Source organism: Lampris incognitus, chromosome 2 (assembly GCF_029633865.1).
Source record: "Lampris incognitus isolate fLamInc1 chromosome 2, fLamInc1.hap2, whole genome shotgun sequence".
Classification (NCBI taxonomy): Eukaryota; Metazoa; Chordata; class Actinopteri; order Lampriformes; family Lampridae; genus Lampris; species Lampris incognitus.
In genome coordinates, this window is record NC_079212.1 from 149898521 (window position 1) to 149912063 (window position 13543).

The following is a 13543-nucleotide window of genomic DNA, read 5'->3' on the forward strand; positions in this document are numbered from 1 at the left end:
CTCACATGTTCCGGCTTAACAGCACAGGATGAGCTGTGACCAAAGGTCAGCTCGGGGATCAGCCGTTTCTGACGGAGGCGTTCCTCTCAGCACGGTGTCAGCCGCTCCAACATCCAACACCAGCACTGCTTCAGTCAGCCTTCTGCCAATATGGCTGACGACGCCTTCATCGGCATGCGTGACAGGAACCGCAGGCAGGGATGCAGCGCGTCATGTGGGCGGGGTAGAGCGCTGCCTTTACCTGCTGCACCAACTGCATGTGTGCTGCATGACTTGTGTGCCAGCCGGGTTTTCCAGACGACCTCCAGACGACCTCCAGAAGGCTGGTTTGGAAAGTGGGTAAGCTGAGTGGGAAAAACTTCAACTGGTCCTGAATGAACCAGCTGGTTTAACTGCAGGACCATGAACACACACTGGTGTGACCATGAATACACACTGGTGTGACCATGAATACACACTGGTGTGACCATGAGTACACACTGGTGTGGCCATGAGTACACACTGGTGTGACCATGAACACACGCTGGTGTGACCATGAGTACACATTGGTGTGACCATGAATACACACTGGTGTGACCATGAATACACACTGGTGTGACCATGAGTACCCCCTGGTGTGACCATGAAAACACATTGGTGTGACCATGAAAACACATTGGTGTGACCATGAATACACACTGGTGTGACCATGAGTACACACTGGTGTGACCATGAGTACCCCCTGGTGTGACCATGAAAACACATTGGTGTGACCATGAATACACACTGGTGTGACCATGAGTACACGCTGGTGTGGCCATGAATACACGCTGGTGTGACCATGAGTACACGCTGGTGTGACCATGAACACACGCTGGTGTGACCATGAGTACACGCTGGTGTGACCATGAGTACACGCTGGTGTGACCATGAATACACACTGGTGTGACCATGAGTACACGCTGGTGTGACCATGAACACACGCTGGTGTGACCATGAACACACACTGGTGTGACCATGAACACACGCTGGTGTGACCATGAGTACACGCTGGTGTGACCATGAGTACACGCTGGTGTGACCATGAGTACATGCTGGTGTGTCCATGAACACACGCTGGTGTGTCCATGAGTACACGCTGGTGTGACCATGAACACACGCTGGTGTGACCATGAGTACACGCTGGTGTGACCATGAGTACACGCTGGTGTGGCCATGAATACACACTGGTGTGACCATGAGTACACGCTGGTGTGACCATGAGTACACGCTGGTGTGACCATGAGTACATGCTGGTGTGTCCATGAACACACGCTGGTGTGTCCATGAGTACACGCTGGTGTGACCATGAACACACGCTGGTGTGACCATGAGTACACGCTGGTGTGACCATGAGTACACGCTGGTGTGGCCATGAATACACACTGGTGTGACCATGAGTACACGCTGGTGTGGCCATGAATACACGCTGGTGTGACCATGAGTACACGCTGGTGTGACCATGAACACACGCTGGTGTGACCATGAGTACACGCTGGTGTGACCATGAATACACGCTGGTGTGACCATGAATACACACTGGTGTGACCATGAATACACACTGGTGTGACCATGAGTACACGCTGGTGTGACCATGAACACACGCTGGTGTGACCATGAGTACACGCTGGTGTGACCATGAACACACGCTGGTGTGACCATGAACACACACTGGTGTGACCATGAACACACGCTGGTGTGACCATGAACACACGCTGGTGTGACCATGAGTACACGCTGGTGTGACCATGAGTACACGCTGGTGTGACCATGAGTACATGCTGGTGTGTCCATGAACACACGCTGGTGTGTCCATGAGTACACGCTGGTGTGACCATGAACACACGCTGGTGTGACCATGAGTACACGCTGGTGTGACCATGAACACACGCTGGTGTGACCATGAACACACGCTGGTGTGTCCATGAGTACACGCTGGTGTGACCATGAGTACATGCTGGTGTGACCATGAACACACGCTGGTGTGACCATGAACACACACTGGTGTGACCATGAGTACACGCTGGTGTGACCATGAGTACACGCTGGTGTGTCCATGAACACACGCTGGTGTGACCATGAGTACACGCTGGTGTGACCATGAGTACACGCTGGTGTGACCATGAACACACGCTGGTGTGACCATGAGTACATGCTGGTGTGACCATGAGTACATGCTGGTGTGACCATGAGTACATGCTGGTGTGACCATGAACACACGCTGGTGTGTCCATGAACACACACTGGTGTGACCATGAACACACGCTGGTGTGTCCATGAGTACACGCTGGTGTGACCATGAGTACATGCTGGTGTGTCCATGAGTACATGCTGGTGTGTCCATGAACACACACTGGTGTGACCATGAACACACGCTGGTGTGACCATGAGTACATGCTGGTGTGACCATGAACACACGCTGGTGTGACCATGAACACACACTGGTGTGACCATGAGTACATGCTGGTGTGACCATGAACACACACTGGTGTGACCATGAACACACGCTGGTGTGACCATGAGTACATGCTGGTGTGACTGATTTACATTAATGTGCAGTAAAAACCCACCAGGCTGCCCTGCTGCATGGCGTCGCCTCTGGCACAACTTGTTTTTACAGTTCTATGTGGTTTTACCTGTTGGAGGGCCACGGAGCCACATGTAGACTAAGAAAAACTAGACCGGCCATGTAAAGCTAGAGCTCAGCGGCGCACAGCCTCCCTGTGCAGCGCGGCGGCGTCAGTTCAGTCCACCACAGCAGACACTTGATGCTCTCTGCAGTCAGCTGGACAGAAATATGTGCATACACTGGCATCACCAATCCACCAGGATGAGTTGAAAAACATCGGCAAAACTCCAAAACCCTGCTCCCCTACGTTCACCACCAGCCTGTTGCTTTTTAGATGACTTGTCGTGTCCCACCTTCACCTGACAGCGCCCGCAGACAGGAGGACATGCAGCAACGGGCCGGGCTGCTACGGTAAGGACCCAGCCTGATGTGCTACACGCCCTACCAGGTGATCCACCAGGGTGCCCCCACCCCAACAGTCCACCAGGGTGCCCCCACCCCAACAGTCTCAGCATGTGACACCCAGAACACATCAGGCTCCTGGTGTGATGAGGTCATCAGTGAATGACAGATCAATAGATGTTCATTAGACTAGGATGGTATCAGCACAAACAAGAGCTGGGAAAGGTAAACCCTTCTGTTATTTTACATGGACTACACACACACACACACACACACACACACACACACACACACACACAGAATGGCAGCTAGTGTGGTTTTCAGATGACAGGGTTGGTACATTAACATCAGGTCAGTGTCGTGAGGGTTGGATGGGACTCGGGCTGTCTGTTGTGACTTCTCTCATAAAGCCCACAGAACAGTGTGCACATTACCAGAACATCTGCATGTGACCTATGTGCCGTTTCCATCGAAGTAAAACAAACCTCAGTCTGGTCATCCACCTCCAGCCACACCAGTGAGACTCACAACCAACTTCTAAACAGCAAGCAATCCAGCGGCATGGACAGTCCATCTCAACAGACCTGCAGGTCTCTTTTCTGCTGAGCCGTGACACGTCAGTCCAGCCACCTTCCCCACAAGACAGACGCTCGCTACAGTCCGTCCAACACACAACAGCAGACCAATGTCATGAGCGCCACCCTGTACAAGACAACAAACACCCAAACAGGAAGAGACAGCCAATCACAGCCTGGGGAGGGTACCAGCTTCTGATACTGGTAAGGTACCCAAACCAAAATGGGAGGTTGTGACCAGACTGATAACATCTGTTCTAAACATGCTTCATGGTACCACAGATCACATAGAGCTGCACATGTAATTCCCCACAGCGGGGGTCAATCAGACCACACGTCACACTTGTGAGCAGGAAGGTCTGAGGAGTCTCACAGAAGGTTGAATCAGTGCATACTGACAGACACTACTGACCGACACATCATCACCTAACCATCATCTGATGCCACATTCCACTGCATGGTACCGGCTCGACCCAACAGTAGGGTCTGAGAAGCTTCACAGAATGTTGAATCAGCTCATATGGACAGACACATCATCATCATCTAACCATCATCTGATGCCACGTTCCACCGCATGGTACCGGCTCGACCCAACAGTAGGGTCTGAGAAGCTTCACAGAATGTTGAATCAGCTCATATGGACAGACACATCATCATCATCTAACCATCATCTGATGCCACATTCCACTGCATGGTACCGGCTCGACCCAACAGTAAGGTCTGAGAAGCTTCACAGAATGTTGAATCAGCTCATATGGACAGACACATCATCATCATCTAACCATCATCTGATGCCACATTCCACTGCATGGTACCGGCTCGACCCAACAGTAAGGTCTGAGAAGCTTCACAGAATGTTGAATCAGCTCATATGGACAGACACATCATCATCATCTAACCATCATCTGATGCCACGTTCCACCGCATGGTACCGGCTCGACCCAACAGTAAGGTCTGAGAAGCTTCACAGAATGTTGAATCAGCTCATATGGACAGACACATCATCACCTAACCATCATCTGATGCCACATTCCACTGCATGGTACCGGCTCGACCCAACAGTAAGGTCTGAGAAGCTTCACAGAATGTTGAATCAGCTCATATGGACAGACACATCATCATCATCTAACCATCATCTGATGCCACATTCCACTGCATGGTACCGGCTCGACCCAACAGTAGGGTCTGAGAAGCTTCACAGAATGTTGAATCAGCTCATATGGACAGACACATCATCATCATCTAACCATCATCTGATGCCACGTTCCACTGCATGGTACCGGCTCGACCCAACAGTAAGGTCTGAGAAGCTTCACAGAATGTTGAATCAGCTCATATGGACAGACACATCATCATCATCTAACCATCATCTGATGCCACATTCCACTGCATGGTACCGGCTCGACCCAACAGTAGGGTCTGAGAAGCTTCACAGAATGTTGAATCAGCTCATATGGACAGACACATCATCATCATCTAACCATCATCTGATGCCACATTCCACTGCATGGTACCGGCTCGACCCAACAGTAAGGTCTGAGAAGCTTCACAGAATGTTGAATCAGCTCATATGGACAGACACATCATCATCATCTAACCATCATCTGATGCCACATTCCACTGCATGGTACCGGCTCGACCCAACAGTAGGGTCTGAGAAGCTTCACAGAATGTTGAATCAGCTCATATGGACAGACACATCATCATCATCTAACCATCATCTGATGCCACGTTCCACCGCATGGTACCGGCTCGACCCAACAGTAAGGTCTGAGAAGCTTCACAGAATGTTGAATCAGCTCATATGGACAGACACATCATCATCATCTAACCATCATCTGATGCCACGTTCCACTGCATGGTACCGGCTCGACCCAACAGTAGGGTCTGAGAAGCTTCACAGAATGTTGAATCAGCTCATATGGACAGACACATCATCATCATCTAACCATCATCTGATGCCACATTCCACTGCATGGTACCGGCTCGACCCAACAGTAAGGTCTGAGAAGCTTCACAGAATGTTGAATCAGCTCATATGGACAGACACATCATCATCACCTAACCATCATCTGATGCCACGTTCCACCGCATGGTACCGGCTCGACCCAACAGTAGGGTCTGAGAAGCTTCACAGAATGTTGAATCAGCTCATATGGACAGACACATCATCATCATCTAACCATCATCTGATGCCACGTTCCACTGCATGGTACCGGCTTGACCCAACAGTAGGGTCTGAGAAGCTTCACAGAATGTTGAATCAGCTCATATGGACAGACACATCATCATCACCTAACCATCATCTGATGCCACGTTCCACTGCATGGTACCGGCTCGACCCAACAGTAAGGTCTGAGAAGCTTCACAGAAGGTTGAATCAGCTCATATGGACAGACACATCATCATCATCATCATCTAACCATCATCTGATGCCACGTTCCACTGCATGGTACCGGCTCGACCCAACAGGAAAGTCTAAGAAGCCCCCCAGAAGGTTGAATCAGCTCATACTGACAGACACTACTGACAGACACATCATCATCTAACCATCATCTGATGCCACGTTCCACTGCATGGTACCGGCTCGACCCAACAGGAAAGTCTAAGAAGCCCCCCAGAAGGTTGAATCAGCTCATACTGACAGACACTACTGACAGACACATCATCATCTAACCATCATCTGATGCCACGTTCCACTGCGTGGTGCTGCCTCAACCTAACCCAACTCTACTCGCTTTTTTTGGTTTTCCACTGGGCAAAAGTTAGGGATGGTACCTGGTACTTTGTTTGCTACCACCTCCGTCGAGGTTCCAAGTGAGCTGAGTCGATACTAAAAGCTGACATGAAAATACCATTACACATAGATAAATATATGTATATTTATTTAAATATAAATAAAATCTTATAACATAAATTTAAATATTTAAATTTAAATAAAATATAAACAAAAACAAATAAAAACAAATAAATTGTATTTATAGTTATTTAAATATAAATAAAATCTGACCACTGATTGGTCAGATGTGTTTGTAACAGGAAATGCCGACGTGAGTCTTGTGAAACTTGTGTTACAGTTGATGATCTGTCCATGTAAAACATTCTGTGTTGTCAGTGAATCTCTTAGTTACACTAATATTGTTCATGTGATGCACACATTTACAGTTGGTCTTGTTGACCTTTTTGAAAATAAAACACTGGTGTGGGGCGCCGGTAGACAAGGGAGGAAAAACTAGTCAACACCCCCACAAATGCCCAGCGGAGCTTCGACATGAGGGGGTGCTGTCTGCAGTGCAAAGCCACACCCCAAAAAGTAAAGCAAGCAGAGTGGAATAGAGTCGAGTTGAGCCAGTACCATGCAGTGGAAGAGGGGCAGAAGCGACGTCTTCAGTCTCACCTGACTGCAGGTGTCCCCACCCTTATAACAATACAGTGACTGCAGGTGTCCCCACCCTTATAACAATACAGTGACTGCAGGTGTCCCCACCCTTATAAACAATACAATGACTGCAGGTGTCCCACCCTTATAAACAATAAGGTGACTGCAGGTGTCCCCACCCTTATAAACAATACAGTGACTGCAGGTGTCCCCACCCTTATAAACAATAAGGTGACTGCAGGTGTCCCCACCCTTATAAACAATACAGTGACTGCAGGTGTCCCCACCCTTATAAACAATACAGTGACTGCAGGTGTCCCCACCCTTATAAACAATACAGTGACTGCAGGTGTCCCCACCCTTATAAACACTGCAGTGACTGCAGGTGTCCCCACCCTTATAAACAATACAGTGACTGCAGGTATCCCCACCCTTATTAACAATACAGTGACTGCAGGTGTCCCCACCCTTATAAACACTGCAGTGACTGCAGGTGTCCCCACCCTTATAAACAATACAGTGACTGCAGGTGTCCCCACCCTTATAAACACTGCAGTGACTGCAGGTGTCCCCACCCTTATAAACAATACAGTGGTATAACCACCCACACCATCGACCAGTTTCATATGCAAATATGGCGTGACCATTAACTAAAGTTTCGATGGCCATGTGTACTATTCACAGAGGACTGGGGAATGTTTGCAATCACAGCATTCTAAGGTGGTGACAGATGTACTCCACCCTTATAAACACTACAGTGACTGCAGGTGTCCCCACCCTTATAAACACTACAGTGACTGCAGGTGTCCCACCCTTATAAACAATACAGTGACTGCAGGTGTCCCACCCTTATAAACACTACAGTGACTGCAGGTGTCCCCACCCTTATAAAGCATACAGTGACTGCAGGTGTCCCCACCCTTATAAACACTACAGTGACTGCAGGTGTCCCCACCCTTATAAACACTACAGTGACTGCAGGTGTCCCCACCCTTATAAACACTACAGTGACTGCAGGTGTCCCCACCCTTATAAACAATACAGTGACTGCAGGTGTCCCCACCCTTATAAACACTACAGTGACTGCAGGTGTCCCACCCTTATAAACAATACAATGACTGCAGGTGTCCCCACCCTTATAAACAATACAGTGACTGCAGGTGTCCCACCCTTATAAACAATACAGTGACTGCAGGTGTCCCACCCTTATAAACAATACAGTGACTGCAGGTGTCCCCACCTTTATAAACAATACAGTGACTGCAGGTGTCCCCACCCTTATAAACAATACAATGACTGCAGGTGTCCCACCCTTATAAACAATACAGTGACTGCAGGTATCCCACCCTTATAAACAATACAGTGACTGCAGGTGTCCCCACCCTTATAAACAATACAATGACTGCAGGTGTCCCCACCCTTATAAACAATACAATGACTGCAGGTGTCCCACCCTTATAAACACTAAAGTGGCTGCAGGTGTCCCACCCTTATAAACAATAAGGTGACTGCAGGTGTCCCACCCTTATAAACAATACAGTGACTGCAGGTGTCCCCACCCTTATAAACACTAAAGTGGCTGCAGGTGTCCCACCCTTATAAACAATAAGATGACTGCAGGTGTCCCCACCCTTATAAACAATACAGTGACTGCAGGTGTCCCCACCCTTATAAACAATACAGTGACTGCAGGTGTCCCCACCCTTATAAACACTACAGTGACTGCAGGTGTCCCCACCCTTATAAACACTGCAGTGACTGCAGGTGTCCCACCCTTATAAACAATACAGTGGCATAACGACCCACACCATGGACCAGTTTCATATGCACATATGGGTGTGATAAACTTGACTTGACCATTAACTAGCGTTCCAATGGTTCAACTGGTTGTTGCTTTCGGTCGTTATGCATCTGCCACCATCTTACAATGCTGTGACTGCAACATTCTCAAGTCGTCTGTGACTAGTACACAACGCCATTGTGCCTCTAGTTAATGGTCAAGTCAAGTTTATCACACCCATATGTGCATATGAAACTGGTCGTTGGTTTGGGTCGTTATACCACAATATTGTTTATAAGGGTGGGCCACCTGCAGTCAGTTTAGACTAAAGAAGTCACTTAGTTGAGCGATGAAATGTTCATTCATTCATCATCAGCCGCTTCTCCGGGGTCGGGTCATGGTGGCAGCAAGCTAAGTAGAGCACTCCAGACGTCCCTCTCCCCAGCAACGCCCTCCAGCTCCTCCTGGGGGATCCCAAGGCATTCCCCAGACAGACTGGACATGTAGTCCCTCCAGCGAGTTCTGGGTCTACCCCGGGGTCCCCTCCCAGTTGGACGTGCCCAGTAAACCTCCAACGGAAGGCGCCCAGGAGGCATCCTAATCAGATGCCCGAACCAAATGAACGTATCTGTCAATAAACATGGTGTCCAGATGAACTGATTCAACTTTCTTCGATAGAGACTCGAGATTTGATATGCACGCTTAGCTAAGATTAGACAATTATGCAGCAATGTACTAATACTACTTCATATTGTACTACTGTGGCTGAATTCCTATGCAGTGCTGTATGACGCCAGCTGGTAAAAGTTTGGTTCATCTGCTCATTGCTGACTTTCTTGCAAGTCTACGAGATAAAGGCGCCTAATAACTGAGCAGATGTAAATGACAGAGCAGTAATCTGAGCTGCAGTGCCGGCTGAATGAATAGTCCTTCTCTCTCTGGAAGAAAATGGAGTTTGAAAAAACTGTCCCGACTACAGGGCATGGGATAAACTGTACGTACATCCTGTAAAACTGAGGGCACACATTTTCACATCAATTTTTTTGTTTTGTTTTTCTAGTGAGTACACTGCAGGCTCTGTACTACTGCATCCATGGAACTCACCACCGCTTGATAAGGTCACCAACTTTATTCCCATCTAGAAAAACATGACTCAGTTCAGTTGTTTTTCCCACCAGGAAAAAGCCGCGGAGGACAACACAAGACCGTCACACTGGAAAAGAGGGTGAGAGGAGTGAAAAGCAGTGAAAAGTGACTCAGAGGTCCGGAACCAGGCTGTAACATCCACCTGATGTGTCAGAAGACCAATGTATTGGTCAAATCCTAACCAGCAGCAGTATCAGTAAACTGTTAATGATACCCCAGCAAGCCAACCTTTGCCCTGTCAATCAGACAGCCAATCACAGCTCAGTAAATCACAGCTCAATAAATCACAGCTAGGTAAATCACAAACAGCAAATCATCGGTCTGATTTGGCATTTTTCCCTGCCTGTATCCGGAAACCCAGCAGCACAGGGAGTATATTAGATGTGTGTTCTGCTCAGCAACACATCAGCAAAGCAGAGAACAGGAGTGAACACCGCCAGATAAAAGCCAGCATCATCAGCATCAACACAGGCAGCAGAGGAACAGCAGAGGAGAGCAGCCAAATGCTGAAGCAGTCATGTCAGCCAGCACTTCCTGCTCCACTCACCCTGGTCTGATTAACAGATTCATTTTTTTTGCAATCCATTAACTTCTATTGACAAAGTAGACTAATAAAACTGACGAATTTGACTTTTTTATTTCTTGAATAGATGAATGTTACTAATAAAACTGACGACTTCATCTAATAACTAGACGCAGATGGAAAACAAAAGCACTGCTGATCAACCACAGCCTCTCCGAACAGCCAGAGTTATGACCCTCCAGAGTGATGATGTCCGTCCCCATCAGTCCTTCACTATGGCAACATGAGATAAATAACATATGACTACAGCCCTTTTGGAAATACCGCCCCTTTGTTCTGGTAACAAAGGCCGAGCTGGACCCAACAAATTAAACCACTTGTGATACTGGGCTACACAAATAACACTGACTTGACTTATGCGGCAACATCATGTGTATTTGACCTCTTGTGTTTTCAAAAAAGCTGAGGCCTTGTGTCCCCAGCTAAAAGTCATCCCAGGACATAATGTAGGCAGGAGGGATGTCAGTGGCGGAGGCAGAATCACCAGTCACTCGCCGCACAGTAAGAACAGATTAACTTTGTTCAACAGTGAAGGGATAACACTGAGCTAAGGAGGCTAATGCTAGCAATGATTTAACATTTTATCGCTACTTTACCATCACAATTCATCTTTGCAGATAAGCAGATGCAACATTGTCAGATAAGCAAAAGCAAAATAGTCAAATAATAGCGTGGGACATAGAGGTGGTCTTTTTACAACCTTATACATGTTTACGCTGAAGTATATCGGGATGTGCAGGTCCATATTGGGGCCCTTTGCAGACCGATCCCATCCCATAGCCCCAGCCTCAAAAGCAAGGAGAAACATGTCAACCACCAACATCAGCCACACACCATCCATCTGACTGACAGCAGGCAGGCAGGCAGGCAGGCCGCTAGGAGCCTCCTCACAGACCAGAACAGAAGTGGACCGTCAGAGACCGACACAGCACTACTTCACAGGGAGTACCACAAGAAAGTGGCCAGTCGGGTCCCTGCACAGAGCTGCAGACCAGGAAGTCACACATCTATAAACCACTCAGCGTTAAGTTAGCTCCATCAAACTAAGCAGCATAACGTTCAATGAACCTCTGCAGACGGAGCCGAGAGACCACCAGCGAGGCTCCACACCCGGCCCGCTCCATCAGCACAAACACCAGCCACTAAATATGGCTGACGCAGCATCATACGGATATCCAAGAAACATCTGCCCTGCACCAACCAGCCCCCTGCAAAACACACACCCACCCACACACACACACACCCACACACACACACACACAGAGATGCTGGCGTCACACCGTCCTTGGTCCTGTGTGTGGCCGCAGCCCCTGGCAGCTAACACGTTAGCGCAGCAGGGCTCCGACCAGAAAGGAAGAGTTCAATAGAAAACAAGCCTGGAAATAAACTACTGTATCCAAACAGCCTCACAACCAACAGCAGAACTGAACAATTATCCTTAACTGAGACTACTTACCCTGCAAACCACCATAACTTAAGCACACAACACATGTAAAGCAAGCTGCCGCCTCCCTTTGTGCGGGTAGCAGACCCCCATCTCCTTAATCCGCATCTTGCACCATGAGGCCACACGAGCGGTAAAGCTTCTTTCTCTCTCTAGGCCCAAACCGCTGCACACCGGCGGCGGCGGGGCGGCAGAAGAAGAGTCCGTCTAAATACCCGTATAACAACCCAGCAGCGCGCCTTAGCGAGCAGCCTGCACACCGGCGGCGGCGGGGCGGCAGAAGAAGAGTCCGTCTAAATACCCGTATAACAACCCAGCAGCGCGCCTTAGAGAGCAGCCTGCACACCGGCGGCGGGGCGGCAGAAGAAGAGTCCGTCTAAATACGCGTATAACAACCCAGCAGCGCGCCTTAGAGAGCAGCCTGCACACCGGCGGCGGGGCGGCAGAAGAAGAGTCCGTCTAAATACCCGTATAACAACCCAGCAGCGCGCCTTAGAGAGCAGCCTGCACACCGGCGGCGGGGCGGCAGAAGAAGAGTCCGTCTAAATACCCGTATAACAACCCAGCAGCCTGCCTTAGAGAGCAGCCTGCACACCGGCGGCGGGGCGGCAGAAGAAGAGTCCGTCTAAATACCCGTATAACAACCCAGCAGCGCGCCTTAGCGAGCTGCCTGCACACCGGACACCATTTTGAAGAAACCTAAAGATGCAGATACGACACGTTTTTATAAACCCCACCACAGCAATATAACCCCCAGTAGGAAAGAACACGGACTTGTGTCGCCAGCAGTCCCGGATCCGAGTTCCTGTCAAGCTAACAGAGCTAACGAGTGCGGTTAGGACGAACTTGGCGGGCGTGCGGAAGGGCTATGTGACGCCGCGCAGTCGGCCGAGCTTTGTGACGGAACGACACCAGGGTGGAAGATGCGTGAGAACAAACTACACATTTCCGCTCCGCTCTACACTTCTGTGCATTTCTTTGTGCTTTTGGTGGCCTTACCAATCAATCTGTCAATAAACAGATCTCTCATTGGTCCTTACCTATTAATCTGTCTAAAAAAACAGATTTTAATTCAATCAGCAGCAGCAGCGATTCCTCTTCCCTTCGCTTCGGTCTTCCCAGCCACGAAATGTCGGAAAAATCTTCTTCTTTTACATTTATTGGCGGTTGGCAAACAACGATTTGGCGCATTACCGCCACCAACTGGACTGGAGAGAGGCTCAGAACGTCTATTTGCTAAAAACCAAAACAGAAAATACAACCAAACAAACAAAAGTAAAACCTCATGTCTTCGCAATTAAATTGGTTATTTCTCAGGTTTCTGAGAGGGACTAAAAACCACTCTCAGCAGCTGCGGCACACCTTATCCACAAACTCCCACAACACCCAGAAATGTCCTTGCTGCATCTACAATTAATAATAATAATAATAATAATGGTAATAATAATAATCAAACTTAAGTAGCACTGTTCGAACACTCAAAGTGGCTTTACAACAAACGGGGTGAAACAAAACAACAGACAAGCACAACACAGACATACAGGGGTGGGTGGGAAGGTGGATGGGAAGGGGGACTACGAGAGGGAGAAGTGGCAGCCACACACGACACCAGCAGTACTTTCCCATTTAAACACACACAAAAGAGCA

At 48.7% G+C, this 13543-nt stretch overlaps 1 protein-coding gene across 1 annotated transcript in view; it reads right to left on the reverse strand.

Moving 5' to 3' along the window:
* LOC130133100 (copine-1-like) overlaps nucleotides 1-13022 on the reverse strand; it is a 105569-nt gene extending 92547 nt beyond the window's left edge. Inside the window, exon 1 of the mRNA XM_056301924.1 lies at nucleotides 12937-13022. The gene's annotated coding sequence lies outside the window, so the exon portion shown is untranslated. The remainder of the gene's footprint in view (nucleotides 1-12936) is intronic.
* Between the last annotated feature and the right edge of the window lie 521 nt (nucleotides 13023-13543).